We start from the raw sequence: 20,212 nt of genomic DNA, 5'->3' as shown, positions 1-20,212 counted from the left end.
TGTTCTGCCTCACGGCAGGCCAGAACAATGGGCCTCTGAAACTGAGCCAAAATAAATCTTTTCTGCTTTAAGCTGGTTTTCTCAGGTATTTTGTCTGCACCCTTACCCCCAGTAGACCAGCAGTTTGGGAGATGATTTGGCGACTTATTGCTTAGCCAAGGTGTGTGGCTCAGGAATCCCCACCATGCAGGCGTGAGACTGCACCGCAGCACCACTGTGGAGTGCAGCTGGCCCGGCGTCTGTCCCATTAAAAAGCACCTGCCCTGCAGCACAGAGGTCCCACCCCGGGAACCCTGCGCCTGCTCTCCATGGCACGAAGCTCCAGGTTCTGCTTGTCACAGCACAGGTTTGGAAATGACCAGCTTGCCCGTCCAGGAGGCTAGTCAAGCAACTCATGGACAGCCATACTGTCAAGTGCCCTGTGCGTGCACTGGGTGCCAGGAGCTCCTATGGATGGAGCAAGATGATCCCTGAGCTGGATGGTTTAATAAGAAAAGCTCCACCTGGAAGATCAGTGGGAAAGCAAGGCAGAGCCTGTCTGTGAAGGAAAGAGAGGGAGAGAGTGGCGTTTCATGGCACAGCCTTCCCCGGGGCAGTGTCAGGACACCTACCTGTCCACCTCCAGGACGCGCTGCCACCCTGGGAGAGTGAGGAGGGAGCTCAGGAGCCGTCCCTCGGGCCGTGCCGGCCTCTTGCCTGGCAGACCTCCTCAGGCTCTGGCCACCACCTCCTTACCTGCTCCTGTGCAGACAGAACTCTTGGTCCAGTGGGGTTAAGTGGCTCAAGTGCACTTTATTTTTTTTTTATTTCTTTTTTTTTTAATTTATTTTTTTATTGGTTGTTCAAAACATTACAAAGCTCTTGACATATCATATTTCATACAATAGATTCAAGTTGGTTATGAACTCCCAATTTTACCCCAAATACAGATTGCAGAATCACATCGGTTACACATCCACATTTTTACATAATGCCCTATTAGTAACTGTTGTATTCTGCTACCTTTGCTATCCTCTACTATCCCCCCTCCCTCCCCTCCCATCTTCTCTCACTACCCCATCCACTGTAATTCATTTCTCTCCTTGTTTATTTTCCCATTCCCCTCACAACCTCTTATATGTAATTTTGTATAACAATGAGGGTCTCCCTCCATTACCATGCAATTTCCCTTTCTCTCCCTTTCCATCCCACCTCATGTATCTGTTTAATGTTAATCTTTTCTTCCTGCTCTTCCTCCCTGCTCTGTTCTTAGTTGCTCTCATTATATCAAAGAAGACATTTGGTATTTGTTTTTTAGGGATTGGCTAGCTTCACTAAGCATAATCTGCTCTAGTGCCATCCATTTCCCTGCAAATTCTATGATTTTGTCATTTTTTAGTGCTGCGTAATACTCCATGGTGTATAAATGCCACATTTTTTTTATCCATTCATCTATTGAAGGGCATCTGGGTTGGTTCCACAGTCTAGCAATTGTGAATTGTGCTGCACAATGAATCCTACTTGATCATGGTGCACAATTTTTTTGATGTGCCTTTGTATCCGATTCGCCAGAATTTTATTGAGGATTTTTGCATCTAGGTTTATTAGAGATATTGGTCTGTAGTTTTCTTTCTTTGAGGTGTCTTTGTCTGGTTTCGGAATCAGGGTGATGTTGGCCTCATAGAATGAATTTGGCAGAGCTCCTTCTTTTTCTATTTCCTGAAATAACTTGAAAAGTATTGGTATTAATTCTTCCTTAAAGGTTTTGTAAAACTCCGCTGTCTACCCATCCGGTCCTGGGCTTTTCTTGGTTGGAAGTCTTTTGATTGCTTCTTCTATTTCATCTATTGTTATTGGTCTGTTTAATTTGTGAGTATCCTCCTGACTCAGTCTGGGCAAATCATATGACTTAAGGAATTTATCGATGTCTTCACTATCTTCTATTTTATTGGAATATAGGTTTTCAAAATAATTTCTAATTGTCTTCTGTATTTCTGTAGCGTCTGTTGTGATATTGCCTTTTTCATCCCGTATGTTAGTAATTTGAGTTCTCTCTCTTCTTCTCTTCGTTAGCATGGCTAAGGGTCTGTCGATCTTATTTATTTTTTCAAAGAACCAACTTTTAGTTTTGTTAATTTTTTCAATGGTTTCTTTTGTTTCAATTTCGTTGATTTCCGCTCTGATTTTAATTATTTCTTGCCTTCTGCTACATTTGCTGTTGTTTTGCTCTTCCTTTTCTAGGGCTTTGAGATGAAGTGTGAGCTCATTTATTTGTTGGTTTTTCCTTTTTTTGAGGAATGACCTCCAAGCGATGAATTTCCCTCTTAAAACTGCTTTCATTGTGTCCCATAGATTCCGATATGTTGTGTCTGTATTTTCATTTATCTCTAAGAATTTTTTGATTTCCTCCTTTATGTCTTCTGTAACCCATTGATCATTCAGTAACATATTGTTCATTTTCCATGTGATGTAGGATTTTTCCTTCCTTCTTTTATCATTGATTTCCAGTTTCATTCCATTATGATCAGATAAAATGCATGGTATTATCTCCACCCCTGTATATTTACTGAGGGTTGCCCTATGGCATAATATATGGTCTATTTTTGAGAAGGATCCATGTGCTGCTGAGAAAAAAGTATATCCACTTGATGATGGTTGATATATTCTATATATGTCAGTTAAGTCTAGATTGTTGATTGTGATATTGAGTTCTATAGTTTCTTTATTCAGCTTTTGTTTGGAGGGTCTGTCCAATTGTGAGAGAGGTGTGTTGAAGTCACCCATAATTATTGTGTTGTGGTCTATTTGATTCTTGAACTTGAGGAGAATTTGTTTTATGAACGTCGCAGCACCATTATTTGGTGCATAAATATTGATAATTGTTATGTCTTGTTGGTGAATGGTTCCTTTTAACAGTATATAATGTCCTTCCTTATCCCTTTTGATTAATTTAGTCTTGAAGTCAATTTTATTCGATATGAGGATGGCCACCCCTGCTTGCTTACGAGGACCGTGTGCGTGGTATACTTTTTCCCAACCTTTCACCTTCAGCCTGTGTATGTCTTTTCCAATCAGATGTGTCTCCTGGAGGCAGCATATTGTTGGATTTGTTTTTTTAATCCATGTTACCAGCCTATGTCGCTTTATTGGAGAGTTTAAGCCATTAACGTTTAGAGTTACTATTGATATATGGTTTGTACTTCCAGCCATGTTTGATTATTTATCTTCTTTTTTTTTTTTAATTTAGTTTGTTTCTCCATGATTAGCTTTCCCCCCGCCCTCTGTCTTTACAGAGGCACTTCCCACTGATGGTTTTGGTTGTTGTTTTTCATTTCTTCCTCGTGTAGTGTTTTGCTCAAGATGCTTTGCAATGCTGGTTTTCTGGCTGCAAATTCTTTTAGCTTTTGTTTATCATGAAAGATTTTTATTTCGTTGTCGTACCTGAAGCTTAATTTTGCTGGATACAGAATTCTTGGTTGGCATCCATTGTCTTTCAGTGTTTGAAATACGTTGTTCCAGGATCTTCTCGCTTTCAGCGTGATCCACTGCTGATTACACACTCAGCTTCTCTGCCCGGAGCGAAGCGAAAGAGGAAGCAGATGGGAGCCTCAAGTGCACTTTAAGGCATCTTCCAGGAATGAGGACTGACACGTGCCCACGGCTAGTTCCTATTTCTGTTCCTGGTGATTGTCCTTTATTGGGAAGAGTGCTCAGGCTGCGGGGGCTTGCGCATCACCCCTCCGGGCAGCGCCCTCCCAGCTGGATCCTGGAGCAGCTGCGGCTCTTCCCTCCCCCGGAAGCACTCCCCATGGGTTTATTTTGCTCACTCGTGGTTTGCACAAGTGTCATGGAGAAGGGTGGTGTCTAGCAAGGACATCGTTGGTGTCATTGGTATTCCCTGCTTACTTGTGCACCCACTCTACTCTTGGCTGCTGGGGACCCAGAAGCAGCCCGTGTCCTATGCTGTATCCATAGAAAGGGGTTGTCAGAGCAGGTTGCAGCCTTTCATGCCGGTCGATAACAGCAGAAGACCACTAGCTTTACATGAGGACAGCCGATCCATTGACCTCTGAGGTAAATGTCAAACGTTGTTCAAATGTCATGGATGCAGGAATCGGCCCTGGGTCCAATTCAATGACAGTTGATCAGGAGTTGAACTAAGGGCCCATTAGTAGATAGCCTTGCTCAGTGGATTGTTCATGAGCCCTAATTTGGGCCATTCTTAACCCTTGGGTCATTGGTTCTGATGTTCAGTGCAAGGGAGAACCAAGTGAAGCCCCTCCCAGGGGAGAAGCCCATCTGCAGCGTTCCTCAGAGCCGGGCTCCCACTTCTGACTGTCAGACTGGCCCTTTTCCTCAAGCCCTTGGTGCACCCCAGGCGTTGCCCAGGCCCTGATGTAAGGAGAGTCTGCCTCTTATGAACACAGGTCCAGACGTGCCTCCAGGGCAGGGTCCCTGTGGGATCTGGGAGCCCTGAGGAGCAGCTCTGGGCAGACTCGGTACCTTACTAGCAAACCACAGATGTCCCCCAGATGAACCAGCAGATCAAAGCAGACCTGGAGGCCGTAAGGACGCACAGGACACTGGCACTGACTAGAGTAGGGACTCCGCTGGGAGGCTGGACGGGACAGGCAGGGAGGGAGATACTCTGCGGAGTTGTGGGTGCTGGGCAGTGAGGCTCCCAGCTCTGCAGCACAGGCAGCAACTGCTGAGGGGGAGGGGGAGCCTGGTGGGGAGGGGGAGGCATGCCGCTGTGGTGGGCAGATCGTACCTGGAAGGGGACCCTGCCAGGCCAGGCCAGCCTCTGCCTGTAGGGCCCAAGGGCAGTGCCAGGGCAGCACAGGGTGCTCAGGACCTTCCTGTTGAAGGACACTGTGGAGTGGGTGCCGGGCTTCCTCTGCTGACAAGCAGAAGGTGGAAATGGGGTGGGATCCAAGGAGAGGGGCTGGATCTGGGCTCCAGAGCCCCCCACCATGGTCCCTTCTGAGGTCCGGGGGCTGCTCCATGTGTCCCTGGTGTGGCACTCTACCATGGTGGAGCTGTGGCTTATGGCCTCTCCACGAGTGATGAGCCCCTTGCATTGGATGCTGCTCAGGGTGACATTTGTACAAGCCTCCTGGGGAGTCTGGCCTCATTGGTGCAAACGTTTCCCAAGAAGAGGCCCTGGCCATCCCGATTCTGTAGGGAAGAGCAGTCTGAAAGGAGGGGGGCCCTCACCCCCTCAATTGTCTCTTGTGACAAATGTGAAATTGGACCCCAGCCTAGCTCCAGAGGCGGCAGCCCCTGTGCCCGAGAACCGGGCTGACCTCTCTCCCATGGGCTCCCTGGGCGTGGGCTCCCAGGAGAGGCCTTGCGTAGCCAGTGCCTTGCGGGGCGGCAAACCAAAAGAAAAGATGTCTGGGCCAACTGAGGGGCCTCACAGGACACTGGACAGAAATCTCTAAAGGGGACAGCAGTGATTCTCCCGTCTGCCTCAGGAGCCCAGCTCTCCCCAGCTGTCACTAATTCTGGGGAACTGGATAGGCCAGGCTACACAGTGGCACCTGGACTGTGTGTGTCCAGCCTGCCAGATGTCACCAGGCCTCCCCAGCTCCTCCCCCGAAGAGCACAGCTCTCTGGGGCTCCCCAGGCCCTCCGGGAGACAGCACTGCCTTCCCCCAGAGTTCCTCCTCCCTGCCCACCCGAGCCAGTCCAGGACTCGACTGCCGCTCTTACCTCACCCCACACACACCTCGCTCCCATCCGCTGGCCCGCCCGCTGCCCCTACCTAGGGCAAACAGCTCTGCCCTTACCCTGGGACCATCCTCATCCTCACTGTGGGTGGATTTTTTTTATTATTTTTTTTAGTTGTAGATGGATACAAATACTTTTATTTTATTTTATTATGTGGTGCTGGGGATCGAACTCAGTGCTTCACACGTGTGGGGCAAGCACTCTCCCACTGAACCCCCGCCCCAGCCCTGTGGGTGGAATCTTAAAATGAGAGCATCTGCTATGGAGCCGGGCAAACTGAGAAAGTGTGTTCCAGGATGCAGCCTGCGCCACAGGTGCAGCGGGCCCAGGCCACGCCCACGTCACGGTGCCCAGAACAGCCTCAGAAGGGTGGCAGCGCTCTTGCATTTCCATTCTGGGGGCCCGCCACAACAGAGGCCCTCCTGACCCAGGAGCCGCGTGTGCCTAGGGTGACCTGGCAGTCCGCAGGCTGTGAGTTAGCTTGGTGTCACGGTGACTCAGACACCCCACACAAGCAGCTGAGCCGAGGACAGTTAACATGAGGCTCACGGGTTCAGAGGTCTCAGCCCACAGACAGCGACTCCACCGCTCTGGGCCCAAGTGGGGCAGCCCCTGGTGGCAGCAGGGCCCAGTGGGGAAGCCGCGCAGCTCACGGCGGGGTCAGGAAGCCAAGACGGGGAGAGGAAGTGGGACGGGCCTGCAGTGAAGATGCCCCCCTTCCAGGGCAGCCCCACTGACCCTCCTCTAGCCACATCCACCGCCCACAGTTACCACCCAGTCAGTCCTTCCAACTAGGATGGGCTGGTTAGGTCGCAGCTCTCACAGCTGAATGATTCCACTTCCAAACATTCCTGATAACAGGGGAGTTCTGGAGGACACCTCACAGCAGCCATAACAGGTATTTTATAGGGACACCGTAACAGATTGCAAAAAAACTTGGAAACTTAAGAAATTTATCCCCTCACAGTTCTGGAGGCCGCCAGACCTAAGGCACGTGTCATCAGGGTTGGTTCCTACTGAGCCTCTAGGAGACTCTGTTCTGGCTCCTCTCCAGATTCTGGTGGCTGCCATCACCCCTTGGTGTCCTCAGCTGGTAGGTGCAACACTACAATCTCTGCTTCCATCTTTACCTGGCCTTCTCCTATGTGTCTGCATCTCTGTGCCCACATCCCTCTTTTTCTATGAGGAAGCCATTGAATGAGGGCCCACCCTAATCCAGTATGGCCTCATCTGAACTTGATCTCATCTGTAAGGAGACTATGTCCAATTTAGGTCATTGTATCTGTTGGTTTCATGCTGCTGTAACAAAATACCCAAAGCTGAGTCATTTGTAAAGAAAAAAAGGTTTGTTTATCACGGTTCTGGAGGTCCAAAAGCATGGTGCTGACTTCTGCTCAGCTCTGGTGAGGGTCTTGGGCTACCTCACGACATGGTGTGCATCATCACGGTGGGAGCTTGTGAGAGAGAAGGATGGCATGGTAGACGAGAAGCCAGAGATTCAGGGGCCAGTCAGCTCTTTTCATAACAACTCTATCTCCTGGAAACTAACTGGGTCCCAAGAGAACTACGTTTGTCCCTTCCAAGAGTGGCACCCCCATGACTGGACACCTTTCATGGGTCCTACCCCTGTGGGTCCCACCACCCTGGGGCCAGCTTCCAGCGGGCACACACCAGGGACACATTCACGGTTCTAGGTGGGCATGGGTTTCTGGAGGACTTGACTTGCGTGACATGTGTGGCATTGCCCTTCGGGGGTGGCATTCCTCCCTCTCTGGGCAGCATTCCTTTCTGGAAAGTTCCCTGTCTCCCTGGAGTGATCCCCTCGATCCCCTCGTACACAGCACCACTGGTTTCTTCCCAAAGCGACATTCCCGCATTTGAACACCTGGCCCCACATTTGAACACACACCCCACAGGGGTGGCAATGCGTCTCTGCTCTCAACCCCTTTGACGAGATCAGGAAGACATTTGGGACTCCATCTATTCAAAAGTATTTTTTCCCTTTCTCTTGGGCTTTGAAGACGTATAACAATGTGTCATAAACTGACCTGAAAATCTTGTTGGTTCTGCCATGGAACCCGTTAAAAATACCTAGAACTGGGGCGGTTTTCTGCTCCCATTCTTGACCTGGCTATTTATAGTGAAACCTATTTTCTCTGAATCACAGTGCATTGGTTAACGTTAAAAACTGGAACTGGTTTAACTAAAATGATTAGAATTTTTGGTTTTAAAATGATTGATAAGGAGTGTGAGCGTCCTGTGGGGTGAGGAGGGAATCACTCCAGTCTGAATGCTATGTCCTCCCAGAGTCAAATGTTGGAACCCTCACCCAAAAGATGGCAGCAAGAGGAGGTGGACCCTTCTCCTTAGGTGTGTGGGCAGGGCTCTCAGAGTGGATTAGTGCCCTGTGAAATAGGCTCAGGGAAGTCCCTCGCCTCCCTGCACCACGTGCGGACACAGTAAGAGGCGTGAACCAGAAGGGGCCTCACGGGACAGTGAATCTGCCACACCATGACCTTGGACTTCCAGCCTCCGGGACTATTTGTAAGCTGGGGTTCTGGGGTGCTGTGTTACAGCAGCCTGAACAGACCGAGGGGTATAGAGAGCGACTTCAGGCTGCGGGGGGGGGGGGTGCCTGGGGGAGGATAGTGCAGCATGTGGCTTGCAGAGACTGGGGGACATATTGGGTGGTGGGTGGGGAACAGGGGAATTTAAGCTCTAGAAATGTCATGGTTGAAGTAGCAGAGGACTGCCCCAATGGAAGGTCCATAAATGGTCAGACCCGTTGGCCTGGACTAATAGGTCCAGGGGAGCCAGGGGGTCAGGAGTGGTCAGAGCCACATGGTTCCATGGGATCTCCTAAGGAGACCAGGAGAGCAGAGTGCTGAGATTGGAGTCTTAGGACCTCAGACAAAGAAGGGGTGGGCAGAGGGATAGCAGGGGAGGAGCAGAAGGGCTGGGGGGTGGGGAGCAGAGGCACAGGGGTAGGGAGGCAGGGGGAGTCCACAGAGGCCAGGTGGGTATGGAGGGGAGGGTCTCTGCCTTGGCCAGAGCGGCTGCGGAAGAATCACAGCTGGGCTGGGAATGGAGCAGGGTCCCTGTCACAGGGGTTGGGTCCATGGCTGGTCACTTTCCCCGTCGTGTGGTCTGTTCACAGGGCTCCCTGCTGCAGGGCTCCCTGCAGCCTTTGCTGGCTGCTGCTCTCCATTCTTGTGTGCACCACTGATTGGACTGTTGGACTGTTGGACTGTCAGCGTCCATGGCGGGGGGTGGGGGGGGCCGCTGCATGTGGGGCCCGGTGTTCAAATGCTGGAATGTCGCTTTGGGAAGAAACCAGTGGTGCTGTGTACGAGGGGATCGAGGGGATCGCTCCAGGGAGGCAGGGAACTTTCCAGAAAGGAATGCTGCCCAGAGAGGGAGGGCACTTCCTTCTGAAGGAGCAAGGGTCTGGTCTAGAAGCACATTTTTGCTGCCTTCTTTGAACTTTTCTGTTTAAATTTTAAATATTGAGCAAATCTCTATTTATTATTATTCTAAATGAACTCTTTCTACCCAGTGGCTGCTTAGTGTTCATCAATATGAGCCATGGCTTTCCGTGAGCCCTGGGCTTCTCCTGTAATAATGTTGGGAGGAGGGCTGGGGCTGGGGCTGGGGCTCAGTGGTGCAGCACTTGCGCAGCACATGTGAGGACTGGGTTTGAGCCTCAGCACCACATAAACCTAAGATATTGTGTCCATCTACAACTAAAAAAAATTTTTTAAATATGTTGGGAGAAGCATCCACTCGCAGTCTTCTCTGTGCGCATCCCCGTTGCTAGAAGTGGAGTCGCTGGGTTCAAAGGAGGTGACTGTTTGTTAGACCCTGAAGCACAGTGACTTCCGTGCCACCTTAATTTAATTTTCCATTACTTTGCAGAATTTAATGGCAGCCAAGAATTTCCATCCATATTATGCCTTAGTTAAAAAAAAAAAAAAAAAAAAAACTCTAGTGCAGAATTTTCTTTGGAAGCTAATAAATGACTTCAGGTTTGTCATTAGACCACTGCACTGTGCTGACACAAAAGAATTTTTGAGTTTTTCACATCTCTTAAAAAATACTTACAAGTCTATTTATTCATGAAACATTTAAATAAGCTCTTTACTGTGAAGTAAGCAACATTTCTTATTGTGGAATGTACCATTCATTTTTGCTTTTTAAAGTTAATTAAAGTCTAAGAATTTCATACAAATGTTAAGACAAAATACAGTGGTAATTTAGTTCCAAAAAATAAAGAAATGCTAATTTTCTTACTGGAATGAATTGTTCTGATGTTTCTGTATCATATATCAAAATAATTTTTAATTTATGAGCCTGTGATTTTGGACAAAACATATATGATCAACATAATTTACAAACATAGGGATCCCAGGTTTTAATTAGACAGCCAGGTTGGAGTCCACTCTACCTAAGAATGAGTTGGTTCTCAGAGGTACGAATAAGTCAAAATTTCTTAATTTGGTGGCTTATTTATTATCAGCACAATATTTAAATTTGGGGTTCTATTCTGAGTGTCTTACCTCATGCTATGGAACTGCCAAAAAGTACTACAAAAACAAAACCAATGTATGCCCTTATAAACTCTATCAATATGCATACCCGCGTGGGGGCCCAGTGGCCTGGGCTGTGGGCGGGTGTCTGGTTCTTGGGCGCTGAGTCGCTGGGCAGAACACAGAGGCCCCTCCACCAGCACAGCTGCTCCTGTTCTGAAGAGCCTCACGCTGTCAGTGCTGGGGTCCTGCAGGTGCGACCTTGACACCGGGCTTCTCAGGAAGCCTGGGACTCTCACAATAGTAATGCTTGGGAGTTTCCATGACAACTCGGTTCTGCTCCAGTGATCCCTCTGCCTGAGTTGGAGGGGATGTTCAAACCATCCAGGAGGCATCCCAGGGCAGGGGTGCTGGGGGACTGCCCCACGCTGCCCACCACCCAACAGCCACTGGCCTCGAGCAGGTATTCCTCCTGCCGTGCCGCAGTGTGCTGACTGGGAAGACGGCTCTGATTCGTGGATTGTGAAGAATGAAAACAGCAGATCTGCGTGCAGCCCTCGGCTGTGTGCCTGGCACATGGAAAGCTCTGGAATGGCCCCTTTCCCCGAGTGGGCACATCCGTCCTTTGGAAATGAACACACTGACAGTCCTCAGGAGGCCCGCAGCCTGCGCGGCTGGTCGCGCTCAGGTCTGCTTTACACTGACAGCCGCCCCTGCGGACAGGCGTCTTATTCCTGGAGCCCCTCTTCTTGGGCACAGGTGTTTCCGTCCCTCCCTGGAGGCAGGGGAGGCCTTGAGCGGCTTAGGGGCAGAGGAGAGCACGAGGCACACCCTGGCCACCTGCGGCCATGCGGGTGTGGGGCTGTCATCCCAGGAGCGTGGGCTTGCTGCACCTGGCGCACTACGGTTGCCATGGCTCCCTCAGGACACCCAGCCCGCCTGACCCAGGGCCTGAGCGGTTTCCCCAGTCGGCTTTCCGGGCGCCTTAGGCTGGTGCTGCAGCTTTGCTCTGACTGCTTTGCCCTGGTCACGGTGCAGCACTGTACTCTGTGCAGTGTCAGCCACACCTGTGGCCTCCACTGCCACCTGGGGTCCTCCGTGTCCTGCCCTGGCCCCCGTGAAACTCCCAGCGACAACACCACACCTCTTCTCCCCAGGCTCTGAGCATCTGCACCCAGACCCCTGCCGATGCCTGGACGCATCTGGGCACAGCCCTGGCCTCACGTTTCCTCAGGAGCCTCAAGTCTGTCTGTTTCCCGGACTGGCCTCATGGCAGATGCGTCTCTACCTCGGTGTAGAAGGGAGGTGTCCATCCACTTACCTTGCAGCAACATGGTCAGAATTATGTACTGTGGTCATTCTAAGCCTTTGCAAATTTGATAGCTAAAAATTGGTAGCTTCTTCATTATGGTCATCTGAAGTTCTTTTCCAAATTGTCAAAACATGTCTTGGAGTGTTAGTATCTATTTTCTTGTTGATTTATAGATTACTGATTAACCCTTTTCAGAGCTGTTGCAAATATTATTTCTCAGTTTAGGAGTTGATTATCTTCCTCGTTCCCTTGGAGAAATATGGCTACCCATGTGCTAGATAGCCTAAAATAGATTTTTTCTGCCAGGCTTTATCTTGTGAGATATGTGTTGGGCCAGTGAACAGGAGCTGGAAGCTGACGTCAGAGCAGTGGCAGCCCCGCCTTGCTCAGTCACCCCTCCCCACACAAACAGCTCAGGGTTGTGAGACACATCCTGCCCATCCGATCCGTTACGCCGTTCCCTAGGAGACAGCTGCTGGCGGGCAGGGCCTCGCAGGTTCCACACGTGTGGAGATGTGTTCCTCACCTCGCAGAGGCCCAGAAGATCGGGACAGTCTCTGGACAAATTCTGATATTAGATACCGAGTCCTATAATGGAAACCAGCTGGGAAAAGGAGGTTTCCTGCGTCCTTGGACAATTGACAGATGGTGGCAGATGGTTATAATTTTAAAAAGGAAAAAGTAATGCATACTCTTAGGATGGCTTGTCAGCCGGATTTGTCAGGGAGGAAAACGTCTGAATGTACAGAGTGAGGCTGTTTCTGTCTCTGTAACGCCAGGGGCGGGGCATAAGGCAGTGCTGTCGAAATAGAGGTCGTTGTGCATCAGGAAGCCTCAGTGTGTCTGCTGGTCATGAGTCACCTGTCAAGGCTGGGATAATGACACTGGCCTCCAGGGAGGAGTGGCCCCAGCAGGTCATGTTTAGAGGCCCTTTGCATCTGTGTTCTTAAGAAAGAGGGGACAGTGTTTGTCCTGTGGAAACCAGGGATGGTGTAGAAAACGGCCAGGGCGGCACAGATTGCGACAGAGCTGAGCGGCTGTGCTGTCCTTCTCGACCAGAGCCTGTTTCCGTTGTGGCACCAGGGAGACGAGACCTGGCTTTCCAGTGCTGTCGGGGCTGGCGTGAACTATGGGGCGGGGAGTGCCCACCAGAGCGCTGTGTGGCGTGTGCCCAGAGAAGGTCTGACGGACTCCTGCAGCCACGTGGTCCGTGTGTGGTGGCCCCGCTGCGCCTCTGGGAGGACCTCCCACAGAGCTCTTGGGCCTTGGCTTCCTTGGGTGGGTTGGAGAGCAGGGTTGTCCGGTCCATAGGGCTGTTGTGGGGAACACGCACGTGCAGGCTGTCAGGTGTGTTCATGATGCTGGCGCCAGCCTCAGCAGAGGCTTGTCCCCCTCCTCCTCCCAAGGAGTGTCTCCGCTGAGTCCAGCCAGCTTGGAAGGGCAGGATGGTGCCAACAGCTGGGTGGAGCAGCCCCGGCCTCCCCTTTGCAGGGTCTGTTCCACTCTCGCGATCTCTGAGGAGAGCCAGCCCTCCTGGGAGAGCTAGTCTGTTGACCCCGTAGCAACCCTCCAGGTGCACGTGGCGGTTACTGCTGATGGCCTCATTCAAAGGTGGACTGAGGGACCGTGTGACAAATACACATATCCCACAGGTGGTCGCAGATGGTTCTGAGCTGCCCCTTAAGAGCAGATCGGAGAGCCGGAGGCCTCTGTTCGTCGAGGCTCTGAGACACTTCGTGCGTTTGTGCGGAGATCAGGCGCAGCTTGTCCGCCCGTCACATGTGGGAAGCCCAGAAGCCCAGCCAGATGCCCTCATGCTGGCTCCCAGGTCTCGGCCACTTGTGAGTCAGAGGCAGACCCATGAGAAGGACCCGGGTCATGTCATCTGAGCCTTTTGCATTGAAGCAACAGCAAAAGCAAACAGTGCCGGGCAGAGTCAAGGCCCAGAATGAGGAGGATGGGTCCCTTGGGAAGGGGAAGGGTGCAGGGCAGGCGGCGCCAGGGCTGTGGCGAGGCTCAGGGTGGCTGTGTCCCTCCAGAAGGAGCTGGCCTTGGACGGGGGCCCACCACTAGCCTCCCGTCTATCCAGTCCTGGCTTACTCTGGGCTGGCCCCTCCACTCTGTGCACGGCCACACTTCTGTGCTCCGCCTGGGAGGAGCCTTCCCGTGCTCTCCTCTCTGCCCTGCCCTCGCCGGGCCCTTCCTCTTGACGTGTGTACCATGCAGAGCCTTTCTGCTGCCTGCCCCTCCGCCGCCCCAGCTCTTCTCATGGTTTCCAGAATGCTCTGAACAGGAAGCTGCTCAGCCTCTGGACCGATTTCTTGCTCTGCTAGTGGAAACGAGCAGATGCATGGTGGAAAGAGAGTCCCTCTTCCCTTTAGTTCTTACGTGGGCTCTTTTAACACATGAGCTGCCTGACCAGAGAAAAGCAGTATTCACAAGAGAGTGAAGTCCAAGAAATGACCAAATCTTGCTGCTTTCATACTTTGTAGACAAAGAACAGTGAATCTGTAGAGGGGTGATGGGACAAATGGCTCCCAACCTGGGTAGTGAATTCTGACTGTTACTCAGGGGCGTGTGGGGCTGTAGGAGCTCCTGGAGGGCAGGTGACTTCAGGTTGCTTGTTCAGGCTCACTGCAGCCCATGACCAGTCCTGGTGGTCTAGGAGGCTTCCCAGCCAGGGGTATGGAAGATGCCCCTCCCAGAACCTCTCTGGCTTGCTGCACACAGGGCCAGGCCAGCCACCTCCCTTCTGAAGGCACTGTCCTCAGATGATTTCAGGGAGCTGGTTGGCACAGCATCTGGCATGTTCAGGGTGGCTCCTCCGTAACCCACTCAGTAGCATCACACAGCTCTGCAGTAGCAATAGAGGGCTCTTAAAGTAGGGGTGAGGGTGTAGTTCATGTGCAGGAGAGTTAAGAGCTTTGTGTTCAATGAGAATTTAATATTTGAAAAATTTTAAAAATGACTGTAAATAAAAGAAAAATATTAGGCTTCCATTTTGATTAGACCATTCATTCAAAATGGATAGTAGGGAATTTTCTCTACTCCTGTAATACAAAATTTGTCTTGTCCCCCCAAAATATCGATCAGTGTTTTAAATTTGGTTTTCTTCTGATTGTTCTAAGAGACTCTATTTATCATATTCTGAAATCAGACCTTAGGGATATCTAAAAGTAGATGGTATACCGTGTGTGTGTGTGTGTGTGTGTGTGTGTGTGTGTTCCTGGCTTTCTCCAGCAGGCAGGTTCTCACTCAGTTGTGGAGGCTGGCCTTGAAGTTGCAGTCCTCCTGCCTCAGCTCCTGAGTACTGGAGATGATAGGCATGTGTCACCACACCCAGCCTATTTTAAAATATTCCCTTGTAAATTGAGCTCCAAACATAATGTCTCCATTTGAGCCATCTTGGATTTTTGAGTATTGCTATAGGTAAGCCACAAAATACTGTCTTTAAGAAGTGGCAGTTTTCCGGTTCTCTCTAGAACACGATGCAATTCTTGCACAATACAGGGGATGCACTCACACCTTTTGGACTAAGGGTAGACTTGTCCACAGGTACTTAGCACATTCTGCTGTTCGTTTGCCACATGAAACAGTGAAGGAGCTATCCCACCTCTCTAGTAAGTAAATCTCAGACGTGGTCGTCGGGATTGTTAACTAAGTTCTTCAGCTAAGAGTTGGGCCTTCTTATATTACAAATACAACTGGATTTCATAAATTGTTTTAGTAAAAAAGTAAACGTGAGGATTCACTCCCTAAGGCAAGAAGTCACCGGGAGGCTTAGCAGACCTTTCTGTCCCTGGTCTGTAGACTCAGGACAGCAGTGGGGGGCGGTGGGCAGGGCCTGGCACAGCCAGGGGAGCGCTGCAGTGCCTAGGTGCACATGGGCTGTGCCCGTTCTGCAGGTGATGCCCTTCAGAGGCTGTAGGAAGGGGGCGCGGGGCTCCAGGCTTCACCCTGCCCAGCTCTGTCTTCCCCTCCCCAGAAGGCTTGCACCATGCTTCCTGCCTGCACCGGGATATACCCAGTCCCAGTCACGGCTTATCTCAGTTATCATCAGTGGCTTACGTGTGGGACTGTTCGCCATCAGGTTTCCCTCTGAAGTTTTTATGCTTTTAACCACACTTGGCAGACAGGGTGACTCGTGCTTGGCCCTCATCCATATTTGTTGATTGAATGAATGAATGAGTTTACCTTAGCAGCAGTAGGGGGTGGTGTTCGGGACAGTTTTACTCATTCCACGAAGACAAGCAGAGGCCTGATGTGTGACAGTAGCCTCGGGAATGTGTTGCAGTGATATTAAGGGAGGAAGCTGATTGGATGATAAGCAGAGTGGGAAGTGAGGAGGTGGAGGAAGTTGTCTGGGGAGAAGCCCAACAGCTGGCACCTGTGGGTGTCTGGGCTCTGTAGAACACTGTTCACAGACATCACCTGCAAGTGTCGCCTCTCCCCACAAACAGTCCTGTAAGCTGCTACTCTTCCTGTCCCTCCCTTGATAGCCAGGAGGGAGACACAGACTTCAGTAAAGCCTTCTGGGGCCATGCCAGTCGGTAGCACCGCCACAGGAAATGAAGCGCAGGAGGAAGGCCCCGGGGCAGCAGGGTGAGATGTAGCACCTGAGATGCCTTTGAGACTTTCAGGGCAGGGGCTAAAGCGGAGAGAAGTCAGGATTAGGAATACAGATTGACATCTAAGTCATGGCAAAGCGATAGGGCCGCTAGAGCCCCAGGGAGCAAGACATTTCAGGAAAGGGCTCTGCAGACCCCAGGGACCCTGAAGTGCCCTTAGATGGGTGGGCAAGGACATGGTGCAGTTCAGTTCTGGCCTCCTTTGTGGCATTCAGAAGTAGGTACACTATGATGGATAAAATGCAAAAGTCACTGCTTACTGTCTGCAGGTTTGGTGATCAGTGTGAGTAAAATAGGACCTGTGCACAAAGACATTAATTTGCATTATTATTTTGGCTTTCAAAATGTAAAAAAAAAAAAAAAAACATCACACCCCACTTGAATCAAATGTATGAAATATGATATGTCAAGATCATTGTAATGTTCTGAGCAACCAATAAATAAAAAATAAAAATGTAAAAAAAATCATATTAATAACCAATATGTGATTTTTTTAAAAAAATTAAGGAAGACCAAAGAACTGCATTTGATACCTTGACAGACCCAGAACTGTACTTGAGGTGGCGTCCCAGAATCACCCAAGGGCCTGGGGTAGATTCCCGAGATGCTGAAACTGGAGCGTAGCATCTCGGTGCGTTAGGAACGCGGGCTGGAAGCTGCGGCAGGAACAGGAGTGTGCGCGGCCTGTCCGCACCAGGAGCCACGACGTTCCCGCGTCCCGCCAGCTGTTGCAGGTGGCTGGGAACGTGACGGCCTCGTCACTGCGGCCGCTGCTTGGTGCCTTACTAAGGAGGCGCAGGTTACCGAGCGCGGAGCTCCGCGCGGCCGCCGTGCGCTGCCAGGGGCGCCCGGCAGAGGGCGCGTGCGAGGCGGGACGAGGGCTCCGCCGCCGGCTTCCTGTTTCTGCGCGCGTCGCCCCGACGACGGTCTCGCCCGGCTGCTGCGGCGGGTTCCGCCTCCGTCCTCCCGGCGTCGCGGCCGGTCCTCGCCCCGCGGCCCTCCGTCCAGGCCTCGGCGCCCAGTCCCGCTGCCCCTGCAGCGCCCGCGCTGTGGAGGCTGAGCTGGGCTCCCCACGGGCGGGGAGGACGCGCCCTGCGCCTTCGCGCGTGTCCTCTGATGGCGTGTGCGGGGCAGCGGCTCCTTTGTAGCCCGGGGGTTTGTTTCTTGTTGGGAGGGTTTTTTTTTTTTTTTTTGGGGGGGGGTACCAGGGATTGAGCTCAGGGGGACCCGACCACTGAGCCACACCCCAGCCCGGTCTTGCATTTTATGTAGAGACAGGGTCTCGCCGAGTTGTTCAGGGCCTCACCATTGCTGAGGCTGGCTCTGAACTCGCGATCCTCCAGCCTCAGCCTCCCAGCTGCTGGGATCACAGGCGTGGGCTCCCCAGCCGGCCCGCGGGGTCCCGCACGCACCCACCCACCAGGGGAGAAGGGAGCGTGGCGTCCAGCCTGGCCGCTGCAGTGTCCAAAGCCTCCAGGACACCTTGCTTTCCACTCTTCCCTCCTTTCTCTTAGTATAAAGAGGGAAATGAACTTTGTGGTCTCTCTCTTTTAAAATTAAAAGTAGTACACACTCTTGGAAACATCAGAAGATGGAAGGGAAAGAATGTCCAATCCTCATAACGACGTGGACCACCGCCTCAGTTTTATGATGGTGTTTATTCTGCACAGATGTCACTGCGACTCCCCGTCGCCCTTTTGCAGTCTCTTGCTCCTGGTGAGCACCGTTGGTGTAGTGGGATAGGATGTCACAAAGTAGCAAGCTGAGTTGGCCCCGTTCCTATAATGTGAGGCTTCCTACCGGAAGTTTTTATTGTGGTAAAATATACTTAACATAAAATTGACCGTCCTGATATTTTTACTCAGTGGCATTAAGTACATTGCTATGCTACCATACCACCTCCATCTCCAGAACTTCTGTCTTCCCAAACAGAAACTCTGTCCTCATGAACACTAACTTCCCACCCTCCCCTGCCCCTGGCCCCTGGAAGCCAGTTCTATTTCTGTCTGTATAAACTTGATTGTCATAAATTTTTCCAGCCATGCTTTGCTTTTCCAATAAAAGACCATGGTAAATGTTTTAAGTGTATATGCCTACTATGGTGCCTGCCCGCCTTTCCTCCTTTTTAAATTAAATGAGCAACTGTCAACAAGCTGCCATCTTGCCAGACCTAATTATTATTTTCCTGGTGATGCCTGAAAACACTACAGGGTCGTGATGGCTTTCTGTGAATTTCATATGGCCATGGCTTGTGGCAGGAAGCTGGTTTTAAAATCTTTTGCACGCTCAGAGGTTTCTCTCCACACAGATTTCCTAACCTGGTCTGGGTCCGGGCTCATCTGGAGCCTGCTGGAACTCCCATAATAACACGATATTTAGCCTCCTGACTGAGCACACATCACCACCACCCACCTCCACAATGTCTTCATCTTGCACAACTGAAACTCTGTCCCCACAAATACTGGCTCCCACCGCTCCTCTCCAGGCCCTGGCAGCCACCATTCTGACTTCTGTCTTGGTGACTTGGTCTGCTCCAGAGACCTGGGTGGGGCATGGCAGCAGTGGTGCAGCCTGTGCTTAGCACGCGAGGCGCTGGGTTCCAGCCCCAGCACAGGGACCTCAGAAGAGCAGAATCCTGCAACATCTTGACTCAGATGGTTGTGTCATCTTGAGCCTATGAGTCCTCCCTTTCCTAAAACCTATACAGTAGGAAGGTCTCTGGGCCCTCAGGGAGAAGTTCACAGCTCCTCTTGCCTAACCCCATTCTTTGGAGACACAGTCATCCCTCCTTATCTGGGTTGTGAAGTTCAAGACCAGTGACCTAAAGTACAAGTCTCAACAAGGAAGTACTCCGGGTCTTATTGAAAATAACCATAACAAAGTTCAGGCCTCTTATTCTAGAAAAGTAATATGATTGTCCCCACTGGAACCTCAAGAGTTGGAATTCCAGTTAAGAGGATCCGTATGTTTCACCAGCTTGTGGAATTCCCGACACGGGGGCACGTGGCAGGCTAGGGGTTCGGAGCCCCAGAGGGAAGGCCTAGATGGCAGCGCGCTGGGGTGTGGCAGGAAGAGAGAGGCAGGTTTGTGACAAGTGTCAACTCCCACATCCCCTTCAGATGACTGCTGCTTGAACTGATTCGTAGCTTGTCCTGTATAGACCAGGCACTCACCTCACTTCCAGTTAGCATTATGTTTATCAAAATCATGATTATGATCAACACCTCATTTAGTCCTTACAAGCCCTGTGAACCAGGTGCCATTATCACTCCCATCTTGCAGGTGAGGAAACCGAGGGACAGAGGCAGGCCACACAACTTGCCCAAAGGCGAGAGCTCCCCCGAGGGCAGCGGGTCTGTGCTCCCGTGGAGCCGTCTCTGCAGGACACAGCTGAATTCTAACATTGACAACAATAAAAACTTTCCACTGACCTAAGTATAGTCTTCTCCCCATGGTTGCCTGATTATCTTTTACTGGTCAAAATTAGATTCTAGCCTTCAGGCGAGGTGTGTCGTTGGGAGACCTGTAATTTGTTTCTTTTCAGTGCCTCACTGCACTGTTCTGTTTACCTGGCAGGCCATTGTAAATGCTATTTAAATTCTAACAAAACTCCACCCCTGTCCTGTATTGTTATGGTGTGAGCACTAGTTCACAAAGCAGCCGCGTCCTCATTATTTCCCTAATTGCAGAGTATCCACTTTAAGAAGAAAGGCTGTGATCAGGGTGACTGTAAAGCTGTAATGATGGTGGGAGTTCCGATGTTCAGACCCAGTAAAGAAAGCAGGTCTGACCAAGGGGGCAAATGGCATTTGTAACTGTTCACAGATCATGGACGCACAGAATCACAAATGTCAGCCTAGAGCTGAGAGTTCAGTAAGAGAGTTTGTCATAAAATAAACAAGCTCCCCAACACTCCAATGTCCTACCATAACTTTTTTTAATAATGGGGAGAAGATAAGATCCCATCCAAAGTAGCATACAGAAATAAAGGAATATGCAGGAGCAATGAGAAAAACCACTGTAGTTTGCCATGG

The 20,212-nt window shown here is 50.8% G+C and overlaps 1 protein-coding gene across 23 annotated transcripts in view; it reads left to right on the top strand.

The window, feature by feature from the left end:
- Positions 1 to 20,212, top strand: part of Lrrfip1 (LRR binding FLII interacting protein 1) — a 127,718-nt gene that overhangs the window by 28,008 nt on the left and 79,498 nt on the right. The window lies entirely within an intron of this gene.

This window comes from Marmota flaviventris, chromosome 11 (genome assembly GCF_047511675.1).
Source record: "Marmota flaviventris isolate mMarFla1 chromosome 11, mMarFla1.hap1, whole genome shotgun sequence".
Taxonomy (NCBI): domain Eukaryota; kingdom Metazoa; phylum Chordata; class Mammalia; order Rodentia; family Sciuridae; genus Marmota; species Marmota flaviventris.
Note: the sequence above shows the minus strand (reverse complement) of the source record. Positions and strands in the feature narration are given on the sequence as shown.